The sequence below is a fragment of the Peromyscus californicus genome, unplaced genomic scaffold, assembly GCF_007827085.1.
Source record: "Peromyscus californicus insignis strain IS unplaced genomic scaffold, ASM782708v3 Scaffold_17__1_contigs__length_78620276, whole genome shotgun sequence".
NCBI classification, from domain to species: domain Eukaryota; kingdom Metazoa; phylum Chordata; class Mammalia; order Rodentia; family Cricetidae; genus Peromyscus; species Peromyscus californicus.
Window position 1 is genome coordinate 64,117,561 of NW_026294469.1, and position 24,539 is coordinate 64,142,099.

The window sequence follows — 24,539 nt, forward strand, 5'->3', positions numbered from 1 at the left end:
GCCAGCCCTTCCTGACCACCCCAGCTCTCCACAGGCGCATCCTGCAGTCTCGGAGAACAGACCCAGCTGCCTCCTACGCTACAGCCAATGCTGGCCCGGACCCTGTTGTCAGTGGTGTTGGTTCTGGGTGGGCTGGGGGAAGCAAGGGAGGGGCGGGTACAGGATAAAGAAGTTTATAGAGTACACTGGCTACCTTGCTGGAGAGCAGAGCTCATCAGAATGCCCTGACTGGCTGCCTGTGCATATGGAAGGACCAAGGCTTGGAAGGACAAAAATCAAAGTGTGGAAGAAGTTGAAGGCCAGAAAGATTAAAAAGGAGATCAAAGGATTGGAGGTGGAGGACACCTCAGAGATGGGCAAACACTGACAGTGGAAAGAAAGGAGAGAGAAAGAACGGGAAGAAGACACAGCCCCAGTGCATGGATCATGGGACGCTGGGCGGGGCACTTCACAGCCACCCGTACTGTCGGGGTGCCTTTCAGTCGCCAGAACCCGTCTATCCTATGCCTCTGCTGGCTCTGAACCTGCATCACAGCCAAGTCTAAAAGACAACACAGGAACTGATACTCACAGTAACGACCTTGAGTCATCGAGAAGAGGGTCAATTACGTCTGGCTCTCTCTGTTCAGGGAGACAGATACTCCATCCGAGAAAGCTATCATCAAAAATGTGCAGCAGCGGCTGCGAGTCAAGATCTGCCCCTCACCCACAGTCACCCAGGGCATGCCACTTAATCATGCTGTGCCTCAGCTTCCTCACCCGAGAATGGGGATAACATCTGCCTCAGTGTTTTGAGAGTCAACCGAGATAATACACGGGCAAGAGCTTTGAAAAGTGCAAAGCCTGATTCAAACGCAAGGTGTTATTATTATGATTACATTTATATCTTTATAAACATATATCTTCCCTGCAGATCCCAACACACTTTGTACCCTCGTGACACTCTTGTGGAGACAGGTAAAGGCCACAGGCATTATTATCTCTACTTAATAGACAGAGAAACCGAGCCTCAGTAGTTAAATGGCTTGCATAAGCCAGACAGACAGCGAAGTCTGAGCAGAGCTAGACAGAGCTCAGAGTCCTGGGTCAGCATCCTCTTCCTTAGAGAACGTTTTTCATTTCTCCCAGACTAGATAATTTTTAGTTTGAAAGCTGAAACTCATAATTCTTAATTCTGCTGACTAGTGACAACAACCAACCTGGGCTTTCACAAAATTGAATTGATTTTGCCTGTTCTTTGATGGCACTGGTGACATCTGATTATTCGTCAATACACTCTATCCTTTCATCCATCTGCTTACCCATTCATCCATCACTCTTCCTATCCATTCACCCACCCTTCTATCTACACATCAACTTGCCTGCTCCTCCATCCACCCATCCATCAATCTTCCCATTCATCCATCCATCCATCTTTCCATCCATCTTTCCATCCATCTTTCCATCCATCTTTCCACCCATCTTTCCACCCATCCATCCATCCATCCATCCATCCATCCATCCATCCATCCATCCACCCATCCACCCATCATTCCATCCATCTTTCCATCCATCCACCTTCCCATTCATCCATCCACCTTCCCATTCATCCATCCATCCTTCATCCTTCCTTTCCTTCCTTCCCTTCCTTCCTTCCTTCCTTCCTTCCTTCCTTCCTTCCTTCCTTCCCCTTTCCTTCCAAATATACACAAGTTAAGACTATGAGTAAGCAGAGTTCACTAATGCACTGACCAGTGTGCCAACAATGTGCTAAGATACCTAAAATACACAGGCCTGGGGGTAGGAGGATGTAGTATGACCAGCAAGGCCAGGGCCACATATTAATAAGCTCTAAATGCTGTGCTACTCAATTCGCTTTTTTTTTTTTTAAATCTCAAAGTTCTGGATAGCCCCTGAAAGATTTTAAATGGGGGCTAGCAGATGATATTTGCATTTAACAAAGGTCTTCTCTTGCACAGAGAGAACAAACTAGAACCAGGAAGCTTGGGCTGGGCCCTGAGGCAACAAGCCCAGTAAGAGGTTGCCATGTGAAATTGTGGTGGCTTGGATTGAGGCAGACATAAAGGGAGGATCATGTCAAAGAGAGACTAGACTTACAGTGAGTAAGGGGGGCGGGGAGGGCGTGGCACATAGAAGCTGGGTTGCTCCCAGGTTTGAAGCTTGATCAACTGCATAAATGGCAATGCCACCAATGGTATGGGAAGGCGGGAGCTAAAGAGCTCCGTGTGAGGAATGCTGAGTTCACGGTCCTAAGGAATGGCCTTGGAAGGTGACTAGTGAGAGAGTGAGTGCCTCAGTACCCAGGATCAGTTAGGCCATAGGTGTGCATGAGGAGACCTGGAGAACACACGGAATAAGAAGAGAAGGTAAGGTGTCTAACCTCGGAATGGCTAAAGGAGGAGAGAGGAGGAGCCCTAGGGGAGGAAGGGGAGGGGGGTCAGAGAGCTGAGTGGAGCAAGAGGAAGTAGCGTCATGGAAGCCAGGATTTCCAGGAAGTACAGGTCAACAGGCCAAATGCTTGGAGAGGTCAAGTAAGATGAACAATGACCGCAGTGCCCTGGACTCAGTGATTAGGAAAGAGAGGGTGACTTTTGCCATGATGACATCAGTGGGTGACAGAGGCAGGCAGAAGCTGGGGATCGGGCCTGGAGAATGGCAGGGAGGCCCAAAGTACACCTAGAAAGAATATATCTTTGCTTTTTTTTTTGTACTGGAGACCCCCACCCCCCACCCCATTTTCTCTTTCTCCCTCTCTCCCAGTCTCTCTTGTTTCCCTTCAGACCCTGTCTGCGGAAGAGAAGACGAGAATGGTGTTGGGTTGACAGGGATGTGTGTGGAGGCAGGAGGATCTGCAGCCTGTTTAAAAGTTTCAGATCAGATTAGATTGGACAGAATTAGGAGAGAGGGGGATCAAGTATGTGGATCAGCCTTGGATAAGAGAAGGGCTGTATACGGTGCCCGTGTAGACGGAGGCAGGGCTGTGTAGGTGCCCGTGTAGATGCTCATGCGGCTCACCCTGTGGGTAAAGTTAGAGTCAGCATGCCACATGTTCATTTCTTAGCATTATCAGTCTGTGCTGCCTGCATTTCAGATACCCCCACGAGGGGAATTTCCCCTAATATCACTTGTCTATTACCCTAACAAGGAGTCTTGGTAGGGTGGCCAGGGTCAGATGTCAAGGAAGTGCATGCTTCTGCCCTTGCATTCAGTCCAAGCCCGAGGTCTGGCTGCCAGCCTTCTAATGGAGGCGAGCAGACACCCTAGCTGTGGACCAGGCGCCCAGTGGGAATAATTAGTTTCCTTCTTGCAGAGCTTGCAAACCTCCCCTACAAAGTGGCCACACTAAATGTCACATGGGGGTAGTACTTCATCCCACAGCTGGCCCCAGGGAGTGGAAATGTAATCTGGAGCCCTGAGCAGACACTGAATCCTTCTGTAGACACCAGAGCCAGGGGCCACAGCTCCAGTGGCTCCTCTTGGGGGCCAAACCCTGGTCAGTGGCCTGGATAGGAAGGAGTTCTGTTCAGAATCCCTGTAGCTGTGAATTCCCAGGATCGTGGGGTCATGTGGAACACCAGGGAAGTCAGCCGGGTCTGCAGCCAACGCCTCCCAGCGTTGCCTGTGGTACCCTTCCCAGTCCTTTCTAGAAAGGACTTGTCTCTCCTGTTTTGAGTTATCCCAGCATCTACCCATCTTGCTTCAAGGGCGGACAGGAGACACTGGAGGTAGCTCTCAGGTTTCCCCTTTTCATGGCGGCGGCGGTGGTGGGGGGGTGGGGGTGGGTGGGGGGTGGGGGTGGGGTGTGTCTCCTGAGTGTTGCACATCACCTTTGGGTTCCTTACCTGAAACCTGCTTGACATTTTCAGTGCATGTTTTAGGTGCTCTGTGTACATTTTAAAATCTTCCCCACCCCACAATGTCATCTCTCACGCTGGAAGGGCAGAAACAGTCTAGAACCAAGATAACTAACTTCCTTCCCCTAGAGAACTCAGAAGGTGGGAAAATGGGATTTGAACCCAGGTCTCGGTCTGGCTTCAAAGTCAAAGTGGCTTAGCTACTGCTACCCAGCGAATGGCACAGAATTAGGCCGAAAGGGAGAGGCCAGGGAGAGGAGGGTGACTGCAGCCCTGGTTTGCTTGGGATGCTCTCAGCTTTTACCTCTAGTTTGGAAGCAATTAGTTCCAGCACCACTTCCCTTCTCCCAATGGTCCTGCTTTGGGTAGTGCTTCACAGGGCCACGGAGAAAAGGAGATTCCACGTCTTCCCCGGGGTCAGAGTCTTCAGCAATGAAGTGGGTGGGCCCAGAGCTCCTGCCTTTCTCTGAGGTTGAGCATGTGGATGGCGAGGAAGGCTTGGGGCTGCCAATGCTCCATCTCTATGGTGGGGTGCTTACCACTGGAGAGGAGGAGGATACCCGCACCCTGGACCTCACCGGAGCCTGCCTGCCAATCCCCTCGACACCCCCCCCCCCCCCCCCCCCCCCCCCCCCCCCCCCCCCCCCCCCCCCCCCCCGTCTCCCATCCCCACACAAGGAACACAGCAAGACTGGGATGCAGTCATGACAACCGGCACACCACGGGCGCGCGGCTCTCTGCTGTAGCAAATAAAGGCAACAAAGCAGACATTCTCTGGGCCGCCTGTGGGGCAGCTTAGCCTAGGCAGCCAGGCACAGGGGCCATCGTTGACTGTCACCCATCACATTATCCTCTGAAGGAATGGAATAACTAGCTTGTGTCTGACTCAGCACCGAATAGTTCTCTGAGTCAGGGAGGGTTAAGGCTGGCTGGAGGCCAGGCCTGGGGCTCTGGGTGGGTGGCTCCCCACCAGACTCGCCAACTAGGGCCAAAGTGGGAACTCCTGGGTCGGTCTGTCTCACCATGCTGGGACCCCGAGAAGAACAAAGAGAAAAGCAGGGCAGTGGAGGGGGCCAGGCTGCCCGCTGCCCTCTGCCCCTAGCTGGGCTTCCTCCCTGCCCTGGCCCCTGCCTCCCCCACCTCCACCCACCCAAGGCCTGGCCTTGACCTTGCTAGGCTTTGCAGGGAGGGTGTGACAGCCTCTGGGTAAAGGGACCTAGCTGCTGCAAAGGCATTTTCCGCTTTCTAAAGTAAACAATCAAACAGGAAATTAATCGAAAAACCCACATCAACGGAAGGTTCAGGTTGTGATTTTCACAGTCCTAGAGCCAGGAAATTCAAGGTTATAGTTCCCATAGCAACTCGCCTGTAGAATGAGTGACTGCTGGGTTGGAATAAGACCTTGAAGAGTCAAGCAGGCCAGTCCTCTGCCTCCAAGGAGCATCCCCAGCAGCAAGTCTGAATGTCTCTGGTCTGAAGTGGGATGGGATGCATGGGCAAGCTCAAGGCTAGGAGTACTCTTGGTGTTCACAGTCAAGGTCCCGTGAGCTGGTGATCATAGATTTCTGGGGGTTTCACACTGTTCTATACTGCTGTATTTCCACTGCCTATGAGATGGGAAAGATTCTCAGAGAGGTTGCCTACCTCACAGGCTTCATCCCCAAGCGAGCAGTGGCTGTACTGAGCCTATCCTCATTCACAGCCCCCTGGCTCACTCACTGCCATCTCTGGGCCACTCCATTGGCCTTAGACTCTTTCATTATTGACTCTGGACCCATCCCAATGGCTACGTCTCCTGTGAGAAACATCTCATTTCAGTGACAGGCCCAGAGGCTTCAAGAGCAGCCCCCAAGATGACACCTTCTTTCCTGCCCCATACCCCTCTGCAGGACCAAATATACAATATTAAAATATTAGTCTCCGTGCACCTTCATGGTTCTGGTGATGATAACAAGGTAGCTACTGAACCAGATGCAAACCTTCCCTTTCAAGTGGGAAGGGGCCAGGCATCTTGGGTGGGGTTTTCTTTTGTGTGTGTACAGAGGAGTCCCCACTCGACAGGAAAGGACAAGAGGGTATTGGAGTTCAACCTCTGGCGGAAACGGCCTGGAATCCTTCCCTAAACATTATGCCGCCCTCCTGTTGATACGGCCACTGACAGCCCCCTGGCCTTACCAGTGGGACCCAGAAGAGGAACACTTTCCAAGTTGTAGCTGTAGCTTCCTGGGCACTAGGCCTGTGGCAGAGGGCACCCAGCCACCTCCCCAGCTGCCAGCCTGGCGCTTGAGCCAGCGCCTGAAGTGAGCATGGCTGGGGCAAGTGAGAAGCGGCGCCTGCCCGGGAGACGCAGTGTCTCCCTGATTTCCTAACAGGCCAGCGCCGTGCCAGGGCCCCATGGGCAGCTCACCAGGTCCGGCCTCACTTGCGAAACTGTCCTTTCCTCTTATGGAATGAGCTTCCCAGGGGTGGCTATGCTGCTCTCTAGCCACGGGGAGTCACTAGGCTGCAAGGGCACTAGCCAGGTCACACCTCCTACCAGTCCCCTCCTCCCTTCCCTGCATTCCTCTTGTCCACATGCAGCAGCAGCTCAGGGACAGCATGCCTCCTGGAGGAGCATGATGTTCCCTTTCACAACACCAGACAACTAGATTTAATCACCAGAGAGGGCGGGGAGGCGATTATCAGCAGAGTGGAGACTTCTCCTATCTTAAACCTGAGGACCCTGCAGTAAAGAGAGCCACCCACTTGTTAGAGAGGAAGTGGCTCCCTCTGCCCAGGGGCCCTAATTTATAGATGGAGGCCCAAGATAATCTGGTGGGCTGTTCTATCCACCTTTCCCTGTACCCACCAGGAAGAAGCATCTTAGAGATTCTGTGTGGTAGGCCTACATTGACACGCTGCAATCTGTTCTTCCAATGGCAGGGGTCACAACCCATCTCATAGTCTATGGGAGGGGATGACAAACTGACTAACAAGGACCCTGAGGAACAGACGCAGTCACATTCTTCTGCCACGGAGCATGCCATTTGGAAAGAATAACCAAAGCAGACTAAAAAAACCTGTATTTCAACTGTTTTCTCCTGCATGGCAAGATTAGCTTGCTGCATTTAAGAATGAACATAAAGACAGGCATGGTGGGCCAGCACACCTTTAATCCTGGCAGTTGGGAGGCAGAGGCCGGCGGATCTCTGTGTGAGTTCGAGGCCAGCCTGGTCTACACTGCAAGCTTCAAGACAGTCAGAGCTACACTGAGAAACTCTGTCTCAAACAACAACGACAAAAACCCAAAAACCATAAATGCCCACAGCTACCTGGATCCTAATCAGGGGATGTGGTCTTCCTGTGATGGAGCAGGTATGGTGGCAGAAGCCACACTACAGAAGCTGGACTGAGGGACTGTTCCTTGGGTGACAGAACGCAGCTGGCTCCTTGGTGGGTTAGTGTGTAAAGGCAGTAACTAAGGACCAACTAGGCAGGACAGCTGGGCCTGGGACAAGTCAGCTCTGTTAATGTTCAGAGAATAATAGGGCTGTGCTAAAGGCATAATTAGCATTGTGCTCACAGTGGCAGGCACCCAGCAGAAGGACAGACAGGCCTGGGCTGAGAAAAGGGCCTGGGGCCACTTGGGGACCTCAGAAGCATTCAGTGAGTACTCTGCCAAGTCCCAGAGACCTAGAGATAAGAGAATTTAATTGGCACCTGGAAATTTGTTTGGCTTTCAAGCCTTCCCCTTAGCAAGGTAGAAACTTCTTAATAACGGGGCAGTGCTATCACAGTTGGGATGATCTTTCCAGATGAATAAGCCTCCAGTCAATAGTCTTTTTCTCCATGCTTTCTTTCTGTGTTCAACTGACTGTGTCTCAAGGAGATAAAGTGCTTAGCTTGGCATTTCTGCTACCTGGCCCACTTCCATCAGGGCCTGCCTTCTCCTCTCTCCTCTTGTGGAGCTCTTTCTAGCCAAGATCATCTGTTCACAGGCCTATGGAGCTGTCCTGTTCTCACCTCTGGCTGCCGACGGTCATTCCCTCTGCTGAGCACATCTTCTTCCGTCCAGGCTCTGCTTCCCAGACTCCTCACAACCCTCCTTCCCCTCCCTCCTCTCTACTTCTCTTCCTTCCTCTTCTTCTCCCTTTCCCCCTGTTCCTTGAAGTCTTCCTAAATGCTGCCTCTGGTATCTGCATAGGCTGGATTTCTTCGCATTGTTCACGCTGGGTTTGTGCCTACCTGGTCCTCTTGGAAGACCATAAGACGGTTTTAATGAAAGCTTGAACTCCTGGAGGCAAAGGGCCCCTCAGTGACCAAGAGGCTTAGAGTATGATAGAAAGTATCTGTCTGTCTGTCCATCCATCCACCCACCTACCCACCCATTCATCTACCCACCTATCCATCCATACATCCATCCACCCACCTATCCATCTATCCATCCATCCATCCACCCACCCACCCACCTATCCATCCATCCATCCACCCACCCACCTATCCATCCATCCATCCACCCACCCATCCATCAATCCACCCACCCACCTACTCATTCATCCAATAAAGAGGCCCAGAGCCCAGGAAAAGGGTGCAGGCTACAAAGGAAGATTGACTGATCCTAATCCTAACTGATCCTAATCCTAATTCAGCCATTCACTTAGACTGTACAATTTAGTGGTCACCTCTCTGGGCCTCAGCTTTCTAATCTGTAATGTGGGCACAGTAATATTCTCTTCCTCCGTGGATTGCTGCAGGGATGAAGACAGACACTCACACGAAACCAGTTGGAACAATAGCTTGTGTATAGCAAGCTCAGCACCACCAGCAGCAGCTCATCACTCATCACGAAGTGGACTGCATGGGGCACAGGGTGATGGTGTGATGACGGGCAGAACTCTCCTCACCTGTGTGGAGGAGGAGGCTCAGCCAAGTCTTCCCTGGGAGAGCCCTTTCTGGGGAGAGCAGGGAAAGGGTAGAAAAGAATGAAGAAAAGAGTATTCTAGACAGGGAGGCTTCCCTCACACCAGTGGTCTACAGTGTTGGCAGAGGAGATGGAAACAGGGGGTGGGGGGTGGAGGATGGAGGTGTGGTTAGAACACTGGTTAGTAACTTGGGTGGGAGGTACAGTGGCCGAGCTGAGCCATAGAGAGAGAAGAAAGTGACCAGATTCAAGATAGTAGCAAAAGTCATCCACAGCCCCTGGGACCTGGCAGGTTCAGGAGGGGACAGGGTGAGAGTCAGACGCAGCTTTGGGCTTAGAAGGTGGCCCTTCCCTGCAAAGAGGTGCCGAGGTGGGTCCATCAGGCGTTAGGAGTCAGAGGGGGGTCTGTGGACAGGCCAGGGTGCGGGGTTAGGGAGATAGACGGGCACAGGTCTGGCAGCACAGATCTGGGGTTGCGTGGTTAGTCTGGAGGAGCTATTGATCCTGAATAGCTCCTGGGATGGTACCTCCCGAACCACTGCAGCTATGGCTGCCCATCCCTTGCTATACATAGTCCAGTCTCTCGTCATGTCTCCTATACTGCACTGTGCGCCCTTGGCTCTGAGGAGGTGATCTATATACCGTGAGTCTGTCTCAGGGTGCACCCACCAGTATGTACGCTCTGCTTGCCTATGCCCGTGCTTCAGACATGACCAGGAAGGACAGTAGCTTCAGGGAGACACAACAATCAACTTTATTTCTCTTCGTCTCCATGTTGGTGGGCAGTTGGGAAGTGAGAGTCCTTTGAGGAGCGGGAGGGAGGAGTTAGGGAGAATGCCCGCCTCGCCTGAGCAAAATCTATGGGCAGGGGCTCCATGGACCACCAGTGAAGCTGTCTGGAGAGAGGCCATGGGAGTGTGGAGCTCAGGAGTGATCCTGGCTGGAGAAGCAAAGGGAAGTCCCGGCATAGAGGAACCTACAGGGTACTAGAGGCCCTCAGCCTATGGGTCATTTAGACCAGGGGCGCTCAGCCATAGGTGACTGGCATTTGTATCATCAAATTTGCTGTTGTGGTGGCTTCTTGCGCAGAATAGAATGCTCCATAGCATCTCAACTTCTGTCCACCAGATACCACCAGAAACTCTTAGTAGTGACAACCCCAGATTACATCTAGACCTTGCCAAATACTCATAGCTGAGAACCATAGCTGCACATGAAGTAATACCCAGTACCCCTGTGCCCTTCTGTACTCTGCTTTTTATATGGGCATTTGGTCTACAGAGCTAAGAATGACTTTCATATTTTTTTTTTTTTTTTTTTTTTTGGTTTTTCGAGACAGGGTTTCTCTGTGTAGCTTTGCGCCTCTCCTGGAACTCACTTGGTAGCCCAGGGCTGGCCTCGAACTCACAGAGATCCGCCTGGCTCTGCCTCCCGAGTGCTGGGATTAAAGGCGTGCGCCACCACCGCCCGGCGACTTTCATATTTTTAATGCGTTCTTCTTCCTTTTTTTTTCCTTCTTATTTTTTGATGTGCCTCAGTGTCTTGTCTGCATGTGTGTCTTTGTGAGTGTGTCAGATCCCCTGGAACTAGAATTACAGACAGTTGTGAGCTGCCATGTGGGTGCTGGGAATCAAACATGGGTTGGGTCCTTTAAAAGAGCAGCCAGTGCTCTTAACCACTACACCATCTCTCCAGCCCGGCTTTCACATTTTTAAATGGCTGAGGAAAATGCATTTGACTACACTGTAAAAAAATTATACGAAACTCAAATTTCAGTGCCCATAAAAAATTGTGCTGGGATAGTCATGCTCATTCATTTCCATTTTATTCATTGGGCAGGCATGGTGGCCCAGGCCTACAGTCCTCTGGACGGTGAAGCAGGAGGGTTGCTAGTTCAAGTTCAGCCTAGGCTATGTAGTGAGTCTCAAAACAGTAATGATGATGATGATGATAAAGTCTAAAGAGCGTCATCTGTAGCTGCTTTTGAGAGATGACAGCTGAGCTGAAAACAGTCCTGTGGCATTGGTAAACACAAGTAAGTATCCCTTATCCAAAATGCTTGGGGTCAAATGCATTTTGGATGTCTGAGTTTCCTCCTCCTCCTCCTCCTCCTCCTCCTCCTCCTCCTCCGAATTTTTGAATATTTCATACCCCTGAGTTATCTTGGGGATGGGACCCAAGTCTAAACATGAGATTCATTTATGTCTCATATATACCATATAGATGCACAGCCTGAAGATAATTCTATATAGCATTTAAAATAATTTGGTGCAAGAAATAAAGTTTCATAGTATGGAATTTTCCATCTGTGGCTTCATAGAGGTATACAAAAAGTCTAGGAATTTGGAGTACTATGGATTTTCAGATACTGGATGTTTAACACATATGTCGGACTTAACAAGGACTATGCTGTTTGTTGGCTTGGTGGGGCAGAAGCCACCCAGGGAGACAGCGTGTAAGGAGCTCCGTTGAAAGTCCCAGCTCTACAGAGGGGAGCAGTGAAGGGTGGGGCAAGGTCTGGGATTAAGGGCGGGTTTCTCCCCTTGAACTCACTGATATGAACAAATTACCACAGAGGGAGAGTGTATGTGACATAAGAGATAAGACAGACTTATGAGAGGACCCTAGGAGGAGGAGAAGAGGTCTGGTAACCCCGGAGCTGGGGCCATCACCCTGGTGGACAGACTACCCAAATGAGGTGGGACCCAGGCAGAATCACCGGCGCCATCAGGCAGCCTGGTCAGTCTGTGGGCTCGTAGGAGAATTAAAGCCAGCTGAGGCTATGCAAGCAGACTTAGACAGCAGCTTGGGATGGGAAGAGAGACACTTAAATCTGGCTTTAGGATTATTTTAAAGTCTTACACTATTATTTGCGTTTATGTATAAACGACTTTCTTCAGCTCTGTGCTAACTTGGTAGTGAAATTACATAGAGAGTCTGCAAAGGGGTGGTTTTATAACTCCTTTTAACTTTTCTCAGTTGAACATCTTTGAGAAGACTTTTTATTTTAATGTAACACATGCAAAAATGTGCCCAAATTCTAAGTGTTTGGATGTATTTCCATAAAGAGAATGCCAGGTTAAGAAATAGAACCAGAGTTGCCCTGAGAGTCAAGAGGCCCTTCCCTGAGGCCACTGCTGCCTGCTGAGGCTGGCCCTGGCCCTGCATTTGGAAACCCCAGCTCTATATTACACCCGAGGTAAGCACAGGGATGCTGGGGACTGTGGTGGCTAGTCCCTTGCCTGGCAGCAGCCTTCCCAGCCGCACCTGTTCTGGCCTATTCTGCTAGGTGTTTTCTTCCTGGAGCATCATCAGATTATGGGGATTGGTGGGGCAAGGAAGGAGTTTTAGTCCCAGTATTTCTGGCTGATGACAGAAATTCAGATCTGAATGAGACATCTCTAATGTGCTCCAGGACACATGGCGGGGAGGACATGAAGCCAGTGCCTCTCAACTTACTACGGGATTTTTTTTTTCATGCCAGGAATGGAAGCCAGGTGTTGCACATGTGTAACAGGTGTTTTGACCACCACGCTACACCACTCAGCCCCATGTTTGACTTTCTTGGCAACACTGAACCCTCTGAAGATTGATGGAAACTAGCTACCTCTCCCAGAAAAATGTATACACACAGGTTCACAGATGTTCATATCCAAATTTAGTGGGTTCCCAGAACCTGAGGGGCACACTAGAATACGAAGTATGTGGGTTAAACACCTTCTCACACTAAATCATCGGTGGGAATGCTTCAGGAGCATGGAGGGTGACTGAGTGCTCCACAGGGTCGTCAACACAGTAACGGTCTCCTATGTCATTGGGAAGATCATGTGCCCTTACGGGCAACTGAATGGTTAAGGGATCAGCCTGGATGATCAATAAAGATACAATAACCTTCTCTACTATGTGTCAGACACTCGGCAAGTTGGATTTCTCATTCCTGCAAGAGCTAGGCAGGTACCAGGGTTTTGCCCCTCTTTACTGATGAAATGGAACTTGTCCCAGGTCCCAGCTAACACCAATAGTGTGGGATCTTCAAATCCTGCTAGTCTAACCATATGATGTCCCTTTCTTCACTCTATTGCCCTCTTCCCAGAGGGCACTTTCGGGTTCCCTCTGGGTTCTGCCCTGCAGATCCCCACAGCTGGCTAGAGTTTCTCATGAAGACAGTTCAGTGTACCCAGCTTCACTTGTGGGAAATGACTCACCAGAGCCCTGTCATACTTGGGACTCCAGGGGACACATACACACTTCCTGTGTCTCAGATAGAGAGCTCTGGGTAGTGTGAGCTGGCAGGGCAGATCTCTGAGAGTAGCTAGAAACAGATTTTTTTTTTTTTTAAATCTAGCTCTGCATCCCAGGGAAGAAGGAGCCGTACACAGTTTTGTCACCTGGGTCTTAGCTTTGTCATCTAAGAGACAGGGGTGGAGGCTGGACTGGATTATGGCACCAGGACAAGGTCCTTCTTGCTACAGCATCTGCATGCCTGGGAACCTGTAAATTCTCCCTGTGACAGCGATTCTCACTTTAATGTGTAGCAAAAAACTCCTGAATGGGGATTTCCCGGTTGAGAAACACAGATCTAGATCAGGGTCGGTAAACTACAGCCACCAAGCAGATCTGGCCAAGGCTTGTTTTTCACAGCTCGTGAGCTAAGAACAGGTTTCATAGTTTGAGACGGTAGGGAAGAACTTTAACATCCTCCTCCTTCAAAAGACAGTGCTGCAATACATACAGATTAATTTTTTGTTTGTTTTTTGTTTTTCGAGCTCTGTGTAGCTTTGCACCTTTTCCGGAACTCGCTCTGTAGTCCAGGCCAATCTCGAACTCACAGAGATCCGCCTGCCTCTGCCTCCCGAGTGCTGGGATTAAAGGCGTGCGCACCACCGCCTGGCTGATACATGCAGATTACACACAGTTCCGATGTCAGTGTCCGTCCATGAGGTCTTAAGAAGCACAGCCACAGCTCAAGCTGCTCTGGAGCCTCCAGGACAGCTGCTGCTTGTATGTCAAGGCACAGGGCTATGGCTGGACTTGGTTTTGCCCATTGGCCCACGAAGTCTAAAATGTATTTACTATATATATGGTCTATTGTTCTATATGCTCTATTGGTTGGCTGATCTGTGGGAAGGAGAAGAGAGGGGAGAGGAAGGAAGAGGAGGAGAGGAGGGAAAATGGCCACTAGCAGCTTTCTGAAACCCAGGGAGCCCTACTCTGCACTGAGCAACCCTTGGCCTTCTGCATGTGGCCGTGCTGACGGTGATCTTGAAGGCTTCTATTAAGCAATCAAGACCTAATGACGCCTATATGCAAACCTGAAATTTCACTTGTAGAGTAGGGGCCTTGGATGGAAGTCCCCTGCCCTGCCCAGAGGACAGGATTCAGGCAGCCAGGCAAGCTTTAATTCATGTGAGGTTTTCTGAGTAGCAGGGCTAATGACATTCCCTACCCCTTTCAAACAGATTTGGCCACCCTTTTCCTTCAGGGGCACCCACTTTTCTCCCTCTTTCCCCAATGTGAACATCCCTGAAAGGGTCACTTCATACCCCTGACCCCTAAGACCATATGGTTATGACAGGAAAATCCATGAGTCTGAGCAGGAGTATGAACAGGTCCGCGAGGCATTTAGCAATGGCCTTCAAGGGAAAAGGCTTCTTTCTCAGAGTGCTGAAGGCTCCCCTGGCCCCCTACATTAAAATCCACTTCTTCCCATCAGCAAGAGGCCACCATTATTCCCCAGACACCCCTGTCCACCCCTCTACCCCCGCTGCAAGGCCTCCTGCTTACAGAGTTAGCCAAGCAAGTCTTGACTCTAGCCCTGGGATTCCAGGTATTTCCCCAGCCGCACCTCATCTAATTGCTTTCCAGTCAGCTAATCCTTGGCCACGCCCTCAGCTCCAGCCAGGCAAGGCACTTCAGTGTGGCCGGCAGAGTTTCTGAGACTTCCCATGGCACTGGGCCAAGCCCAGGGAAGCCTCTGGACTCCCCTTGCCCAAACCACATCCTCCCTGCCCTTCCCCACACCTCAAACCCTCCTCTGACTACCATTTCCAAACCAAGCGGAACGCAGGCCAGCCCAGACTCAAAGCAGCAGACCAATTCATTCCCTTCCTGTCCCCAGCCCCGAGGACTGGTCATATGCCGCTCTGGGCGAAGTACTGTGAGCCAAAAGGGAACTTGTACCTACAGTTCCAGTCTCTGGACTAATTGTTCTAAGCAGGGCTTCAGCCTTGATTTGAGGAGAATTAGTTACAGCCTGCGTGTTTGTGTTTCCACAGAGTGTTTGCGTTTCCTAAGTCTAGCTTTCAACCCTGGGAAACCAGATTCAGCAAATACTTCTATGTTTTAATACCTCTGAGCAAGGGAGAAGGTCTTAATTACAGAAATGGTTGCCCCAAGTAATCAAGAGGGCAGTGAAAGAACGGGCCAATTGTGCCTTCTGCGTAGGGGGCATAGTAGGGAACCACTGTGGGTTCTGCTCTGAGCCCTCTCATGAAGTGTCTCTCACCCCAGCCAGGGCCCTTCTCCCTTCCTGTATTTTCTTCCCACTTTGTCCATCAGGGGTTGGAGGATTGCTTTTTGCAGCCCTCCTGCTGCCCCCGGAGCTGGCTGTGAGCCTTGGGGTTCAGCTATTACTGCTCCCCCTTTCTGCTGCATCCCCAGCAGAGAGAGAGGGAAGCACTGAACAGTACTTTTGTGACTTTTAGTGTCCAAAACTCTTCCAAGAGCCTGATGATTCCAGGAGCTAGCGAGCTCCATACCTGTGCTGGCCAGTATCATGGCCACCAGCCACACGTGGTTTGAGCACTTAGAAGGAGCTTGACCCAAACTGAGCGGTGACTGCACAGTAAAATATACACTAGGTTTCAAAGACTTAGTACACACACACACACACACACACACACACACACACACACACACACACACACACAGATCAACAAAACTATTGATTGCTGAACTGACCCCAGCACTCAGGCTGAGGTAGGAGCATAGAGAGTTTGAAACTAGCCTGGGCTAGTCTCAAAAAAAAAAAGACAATGACAGCAATAAATAAATAAATAAATAAGTTAATTAATTAAAATTTTTTCATTGGTAACTTTTTTTTTTTTTTGGTTTTTTGAGACAGGGATTCTCTGTGTAGCTTTGTGCCTTTCCTGGAACTCACTCTGTAGCCCAGGCTGGTCTCGAATTCACAGAGATCCGCCTGCCTTTGCCTCCCGAGTGCTGGGATTAAAGGCGTGCACCACCACCGCCCGGCTTCATTGGTAACTTTTTACTATTGGTTACATCATGTTGAAATTCTGATTATTTGGATACCATTGATAATATAAAATTTTACCTGCCTCCGCTTTGGGGGTGGGGCTTTATATGTGGCTACTAGAAAGTAGAAAATTGCAGATGTGGCTTCCCCACTGGATATGGCTCCATAGCTGAGATTCTGTGGGATTGGTAAGATCCGCAATGCTTCTCAGGTTGTCTGTGTTCGCCACTGTGGCGATCTCTCCCAGCCTCTCCATCCTCCCACCTCCCTGCTTTACCCTCCTTCACCCGTGACCTCTAAGGGGGCCTCCTGAGCCTGGGGTACTCCCTCTCATTCCTCTTTACAGTAGGAATACAGGGGTGATGCTTGAGGCGCCCCTGGATCGTCCAGCTGACACACAGCAGGTGGTTTTACTCAATACCCACCCCCCACCACCCAAAGAGGGCGGGATTCCTCCCTGAAGACGCCTGGAAGCTTTATTGGAACTCCTGTGTTCTTTCCTAATGATCCTAGCTCATGGGATCCTGACTTTGGGCAGATGAATTAAATCTCCCATCTCCCAGGAAGTTTAGTGGACTGGAGTTGAGAAAAGGCCAGCTAAATGGAGCCAGATGCAGGCCTGAGTACAGACAGCTGGGCTCTTTTGCCCTGGTTCACTGCCGGTGGGTGCAGTCTACTTCCGAGTTTGATCTTTCTCTTCCTCTGGGTCCTGGGCTCATCTCTAAGAACCGCTTGCAGCCAGCCCACCATGCGTCTCACTTCGCCTCTCTAAGGAGTCTGCATTTCTTTTCCGGGAAGCTTCCTCGGGCTCCTTTTTGAAAGGCTGACCACTGTCTTCTGTCTGCTCAGTCTAGACGTGTTATTTCGTTAGTTTCTTCAATGAGTATTTATCGAGGACCTACCGTAGGTCAGGCACCACTCACCAGGGACACAGCTATGAATAGACACATTTCCTGCCTCTAGAGTTCCCACGGTAGAAAGCAAACAAAAGAAAACCTAAGGTAACACCAGATACTGTCGGGGCTGTGCAGAGAAAGATGGCAAGCTGAGGACAGTGACAGGTAGCCAGCTGGATGTGACGAGTGTAGTCAGGACCCTTCCGAGGAACAGAAAGCTAAACAGAGACCAGAGCGTCTAGAGAACAGGCACACTGCGTGAGAGAAGCATGTGCAAAGGCCCTGAGACCTATCTTATTGGCTCCCTTCACCTTAGTTTTTCTTACTAAGAAACACTTGGTTTTGTACAACTAAAGGGACCCCTTATTTCCTGTCTTCACTTTTCAGAAGTGGGGTATCCCTCAGACAAGGAGCACTAGAGAGAGAGGAAGCCTGTTTGTAATTAGCAAACCTACTACGTTACATGCATTTAATTCTGTGCCCGACAAGGACTCTGAAGGCCAGCGAAGGCAAGCTGCTAGAGTGCATCAACTTCAAGTCCACCCTCTTTGTATGCACCCCTCTTGCCAAGAACAGGCTGTTCCTTGAGGCTTCCTCTTGCAGGGCTTGACACGGGCCTAGAAGTCACAGCCTTGTGCCTTACTGACCCAGACCTATCCAAAAGGATCTGGATTCTAGCTGGGTCTAAGTGGATAGAGGAGGAGGAGGGATGGTTCCTGGGTCTCTCTCCTAGGAGGACACGTGTTCCCAATGCTGTTTCTGTCCCATGGTGGGGATGACACAGTGGAGTGGCATCAGCTCAGGTTGACTGTGAACCGTGAGTCTGCAGAGCTAGTGCAAGCCTAGAGTATCACAGGTCGTACACTGTCCTCTGTGCTTCAGGCTTAGCATAAGGGTCAGCTTCCCTGCTTCTGAGAACCGGCTGGGTCCACTCCAGGTCACTGTGTTCTATGAAACAGCAGCGTCCCTTCAGGCTGTGCCCAGCCTACACTGAGACTCCATCTTATAAAGCAACAACCCTGACTTGAGTTACTCCATTTTGGCCATAGGTGCCAAGAAAGAATGACTCCACATCCTGTTTACACAAATAACTACCACTTGCCAAACACCAAGAAGTACAAACTAACAAGGGCTAGTTTGTGCCCACCAATCATGTCACAGAACTGTATTAAACTGACACTGGAAACACCAAGCACAGCAGCTTGTCAATGACCCTGATGACCACCCCCTCACCTGAGATATAGAAGGGGAACTGAAGACGGCAATGTGCCCAGGACACTGACGAGTTACTACAGTGTCGCCCTCTACAAGCCTGGTTCAGGAGAATTACCACAGTCAAGGCTCCTGCCCCCAGGTCTAGCTTGAGAGCAGTTTCTTCTGACCCCAACGCTCAGCCTATTTTAAACCGGGCTCGGACGAGGCCTGTCACTGGCACCCGCATCTGACATCTCGGAGGCTGAACAGCTCTGAGCCCCAAGTCCTCTGAGCTCAGGTTTTCACCTTTCTTGGCCGAGCCGCCATCTTTCTCGGCGGTTAAGAAGGGCACCTGTTGTTTTGGCAGAGGACCTGGGTTCGATTCCCAGCACCCACACGGTGGCTCACAACCGTCTGTAACCCCAGTTCCAGGAAATCCAACAGGCGTGCATGGTGTCCACATACATGCATGCAGTCAAAACATTCATAAACATGACATATAGGGTTGGAGAGATGGCTCAGAGGTTAAGAGCACCGACTGCTCTTCCAGAGAGGTCCTGAGTTCAATTCCCAGCAACCACATGGTGGCTCACAACCATCTGTAATGAGATCTGGCACCCTCTTCTGTATACATAATAAATAAATCTTAAAAAAAAAAAAACAAAACATGACATATAATAAGTAAATCTATAAAAATTTAAAAAAACAGTAAAAACCTAACATTGCTAATAGCTAATTAAGTGAAATCAGAACTATGCAGCAAACTGTAGCCATAGTGTGGCCAATCAATATATTTTATTCAATTTAATAAATAATTTAATAATTTGGAAAGTCACAAACATATCCATATAGGTTTCTAACATAATAGACTCATGACAACTTCCTCCTCCTTTCAGTCCCCCTTATTTTTTTAAACTTTGCTTGCTTGTTCTCTCTCTCCCCCCTCCCCCTCCCCCTCCCTCCCCTCCCCCTTTTCCTATTCTTCTGTCTCTCTCCCTCAGATAATTTCTCTGTGAACTGCCCTTAGAAAGTTCCCCTGCCTGACACCCTAGTGTCCCCAAATCTGTTGAGCTGAAGAGACTCTGCCATTAGCCTACTGGGAAATGGCCAAGGTGTGTGTCAGGGGGAGTCATCCATGTGTGGTTTTTAACTACACCCCAAAACTTACAAGTTGAGACAGATTCAAGAACATGTATCAAGTACATGTATCTCTGAATGCCTGTGTCTTGTACACACATTCTAGCAAGCTAGATTCCCACCTTTATAGTCCAGCTAAGCTAAGGGACCATCTAGAAAAATCCACGCCTCTTTTTAGCTTCTCCACATCTACGTACGTCCTCATCTTGGCCCGCCTTCAGCTGGGTCTGCAGAAGCGGGATGGGGGTGCTCTTGAAGTTCAGACATTAATTACCAAGTTAGAATATTTTTCAAATTACAAGGCATGGCCCCAGGAGACAAAAGGCTGGGAGGAGCAGGAGAGGGAGGGCTGGGGAGGATGTCACTGAGATGGGGGAGTGGGTGGAGCTCAGGCTAGAGACTGGGTGAGCAGATACCCTGGTCCCTGCTTCATCTCAAGGCTAATACCTCCTACAGAGAAGAGAACACTGAGGCTAGTAATGGAGACTTGCAGCCTGCCCAGAACTGGGAATGAGATGCAGGGCTTCTCCTGACTGTGAGTGGAAAAGTTTTAACCGCTCCAGGTCTCTCTTCCCCATGTGAGCCTTTATTGTTTTTCACAAAGGGAAGAAAGACCAAGTCATCTTCCAGCTAGGCGATATGGAGCTGAGAACTCTCTAGAAAGGACCTGGAAAGGCAAGGGTCCCAAGGGCTCTGCCACTCAACTGGACTTAAAAATGCCCAAGAGTTGGTGCAATTAGGAAAATTCCCCCATCAAGATACCTATCATAGGGCTTGTTCATTCTCCACTGAGCTACAGGCATTCAGAGAACGTGCCCACAGCTGCCTCACGCCACTTTCCAGAAGCCTCCTGTGACAGCTTCTTGCAGCCACACTGCGCTTGGAGTGTCCTGGCCATCTCTGAAGTTCGAAGGCTACGTAAAAATGGTCCTGGAGTGGGACTGGTTTCCCTCTGGGAACCAGTGTCTGGTGGAAGCTGGTATTCCTCTAACTGTAGGCAGGCTCTCTATCGGCTCCCGTGTTACCATGGTTGCTAAGGGGGAACGCTGGCTTTAAATTTCACATTTCAGCGTGCTCCGGCTGGCCAAGGAAGCCCAGAACAGTTATGGGGTGGGGGTGGGGAGAGGCTGGAAAGGCTGGTGGGCTGGGGAGGAGACTCCTGTTTCGTTTTGAGGTCCCCTCAAAGGCACTGCCTCTGTGTGTGGATGTGGACGTATGTTTGGTGGGGTGGTGGTGGGTGTTCAGGACAGGTCAATGTCATACCATGAGTGACTTGGCTGTCTATGTGTGCCAAGCAGAAGAGGGGAACAGTGGGTGGGGAGGGGACTGAACGTGTGGGGGTTACTTCAGCAGGGTTCCAGGAAGGGTTAAGCCCGGGTATTCACAGCGAAAGTCTGGGAGCCTGCAGGGATTCTGATGCTGAACCAAGGGCTCAGGGCTTGGGTACCTGGCCTGCATGCTCAGAGGAACATTCCGCCGGGATTCTGGACCTCAGATTAGGGGTGAAAGACTGTTCAAGGAGAAAGTCTCCTGGTTCTCCAGGCTCTGTTTCCTCCTTCCATGCCCTGTTCAACTGTGACAGTACAAATACTTTTCATGACAGCGAGGTCCTAGGACCCACTCTCTCTCTGTTAAGATGGCCCTAGGGCTCCACCATTCCTTTTCCTAGCTGCCCCCCCCCCCCCCCCCCCCGCGCCCATTCGTAGCACTGTTTCCCACAGTGTTCAAGTTCCCTGGGGTCCTCTGGCTCCAAGTTTAGGTGACTTTGTTGTCTCAGTGCATTTTAGTCCAATAAGGAAGTAGCATTTTTCTTGTTGGTAGTTGAATGAAAACATGTCTCCTTTCTGGTATTGCGTTGAGACTTAACAGCTTTTAGAAATTCTTGGACGTCATCTTACATAAACCAGAGGGCGCTGGTGGGGAGCCTCTTTTGTCCCCAGCGGTTCCCGGCTCCACAGCTACCCTCTCTTCCCTGTCCTCACCCAGTTCACAACCCACCACGGGGTTCCAGGCTATGTAATTTCTGCAGATGTGGCGGCCACATTGAAAGGGCGTGGGGATCACAGCAATGCTTCTTCCTAGGGCTAACAGGAAGACTTTGCAGTCAGACTGAATCACTGCTTCCTGCATGAAGATGGCATGGAGTGGGGGTGGTACACGCCTGCTATTCCAGCGCTTGAGCGGTAGAAGCAGGAGGATCAAGGGTATAAGGTCATTCTTAGCTACATAGTGAGTTAGAGGCTAGCCTGGGCTACATGAGACCCCGCCATAAACAAACAAACAACAAAAATCAAGAAAGAGCATAGACTCCCACAAGTCTGTGACAGGTAAGACTTAGCCTCTAGGTAGCAACGGAAGAATGAAATGCTTTGAAGTCACTGGGAAGAGGTTGCTAGCCATTATTACAACGTGCCGGAGGACAAGTCTGGAGAGTGAATGCTGACAGCTTTGGGCAACTCTCCAGAATGCTATAAGAACTGCAAACTGCCAGGCTTGGTGGCACATGCCTCTAATCCCAGCACCCTGGAGATGGAGGCAGGGGATCATGAATTTGAGGTCAAATTCATCATGGAGCCCTTCACCATGGTGGTAGGGCGTTAGCAAGAACTAGAAAGAATGCAAGTTTGCCCACAAAAACACAATGGGACAGTGTGTCTGGCAGGGGTATCACATGTGACTCCACGGGCCTTGGATGCCCAGTTAGGAACATGGTCTCCCTTAGCGCCCTCTTGAGGTAAGCTACTTCTCTTGAATCATGCCTGAGACACAATCTGCACCATAGCAACATATTATGACAGGTCACGGTACAGTTGCCACATGCCACTTGCTTTTCATGAATGTCTGGCTTACTTGAAGTCTTAAAGCCAACCCAGAACATTCTCATGCTACATGAAAGAATCTTGAGGGTCTGGAAGCTGATAGACTAGAACTCCACAGACAGGAACTTCAGCTGCTGAGATTTGAACTTGGGTCTCAGCAACTAAGGCCAGGCGCTCCCACAATGCTTTTGGCTGGTCAGTAGTTGCTCACTAAATGCACCTGGGATGTGAATGCGCCTGTTACTTGACCATGGCCACAGACCAGAATCAACTTGGAAAGCCTCCATCCCCGCAGCCCAACCCCATCCCCAGGAAGTTTAGTTTACGGGGTGAGGAAGAGGGGCAAGGGCCGATTTGGGAATTAGCAATTTTGTAAAACTTCCAGAGGCGCAGGGTGAAGATCATTTCCCATGGCTCCAGCCAATAAATCTCCCCTCCCTGAGGGGAGCCCAGAGCACAGCCTACCTTGGGCTTCTTCTGGCCCCAGCTAGGCTGCCAAGCAGTCCCATCCCCTGCTTTGGGGGAAGTCAGGAGTGGTCCTGGCAAGGTGCCCGTGAAGAATATCCTGCGTAGCTGAGTCTTTCTACCCACACCCACTTCATCTCGGCCTTTTCCGAGGTCAGATTTCCCTGGAGCCAAAACAATGTGAGCAATTGAATGCACGCTCACGCACAAAGTTCAAAAAGTGCCTCTCTCATTGTTGCACAGCGTAGTTTCATTTTTTCATTTCCCGAGAAGCCTGACATGCTGGCCCAGGTTCTCCCGGTGTGCCTGTCTGCCTCCTCTAGCAGCCGAGCTTGCTGCTTGCTGGGTCTGGGGGTCGGGGGGGCTCTCTTCACAGGCAGACCCTTCAGAGCCACTTTCCACAGGAAAAGCAAAGAGGGGCAGGTGGAGGGGGAGACTGGTAGGAGCTGGAAGGTAGTACAGAGGTATGAAAGATTCCTGGCAGAAACACTGCCCCCCACCCCCACTCCTCCTCTGCTCCACTCCTGACCTATGTCTATGGTTGTAGGGTTCTGAAGAGGGCAGGAGGTGAGTTACCAGTAGAGATGGGCTGGGAGAGCAGTGGACAAGAGAGGGAAGGTAGGATGTTCGGGGGTGGGAGGGAGGGAGAAAGGATGAAAGGAAGTAGAGAGAGGCAGGCACAAAGCTTGGCTGAAAAATTCCCCTGCCACAGGAATTTCCAACAAAGCTCTTCAAGTAATGGGCCCAGAGAGAAGCATTTAACAGTCATGCAAGGAACTAGAAAAGATGCCCCTGAGGCTAGGAGGTGATGGTGGACTAGAAAAGATGCCCCTGAGGCTAGGAGGTGATGGTGGACTGGAGAGGCAATCGGTGAGCCCTGAAGGGTTATAGATGGAGGGTGCAGGGCCAGCCAGACCCAGAGTCTGCCAGGGTGGCCCAGAGAAGCCAGCTGCCATGGGTATGCCCATGCTCCAGCTCGGTCCGTCACAGGAACTTCCTGCATGTGGGGCCCTCAGTTTGGCTGAGGACCTGGACTAGATGGTGGTATTCTGGGAGTGCCGTCAGAGCTCACAGGGTGCCTTGCAATGTGTGTCTTCTGGGATCTTTTCACGATGTTTTATAGTTCTCAGGGTCTAAGTCCTTTACTTCGTTAGTTAAGCTTATTCAAAGCATTTGGTTCTTTTTAATGTGATTGTAAATGGGACCGTTTTCCTAGTTTCCTTCCTGGAGAGTTCATTATTAGTATGTAGAAATGCAAGTGCTTTTCCTATTTGATCTTGTGTCTTTATTAAATTTGTTTGTTTCATTAATTTATTTATCTTGAGACAAGGTCTAGCCATACAGCTTTGGCTGGCCTGGGATTTACTATGGTGATCAAGCTGGCCTCAAACTCACAGAGAGCCACCTGCCTCTGCCTCTTGAATTCTGGGACTAATGGCATGTGCCCCATACCTGCCTTGTGACAGTTTTTTGAAGACTATCTTTAGAATTTTTTGATTCAGTCTTGCTGTACAGTCTGGGCTGTCCCAACTCATGACCCTACTGATTTGGCCTACCCAGTACTAACATCACTAGCTAGAGCCACCATGCCTCACTGAATGTTTTATTATATGTAAGATCATGTTATCTGTTAATCCGGACGGTTTTACTTCTTCCTTTTGGACTTGGATGCCTTTTATTTCTTTCTCCTATCGATTTCTCCTGGTGAGTTCTAGGACCATGTTTAATATGAGTAGACAGTGCGCATCCTTGTATTGTTTCTGATCTTGGAAGGTTCAGTATTGTGAAAATGTCTACACCAACCAAAGCACTACAAATGTTCAATGCAATCCATATAAGAATTACAATCACCCAATTTTGCAGAAATAATACAAAATTCTAAAATTCAACTAGAACCACAAAAAGTCTCAAATAACCAAGGCAATCTTAAGCAGAGGATAAAATTAAAGGCATCACAGTCCCTGATTTCAAAATATATTACAAAGCCATAGTAGCCCAAACAGCATGGTACTGGCA

The 24,539-nt window shown here is 50.1% G+C and overlaps 1 protein-coding gene across 5 annotated transcripts in view; it reads right to left on the reverse strand.

Annotated features, from left to right (window-relative positions):
• The window catches only part of Ctif (cap binding complex dependent translation initiation factor), a 271,640-nt gene that overhangs the window by 11,212 nt on the left and 235,889 nt on the right, over window positions 1–24,539 (reverse strand). The gene's annotated exons all lie outside the window — the stretch shown is intronic.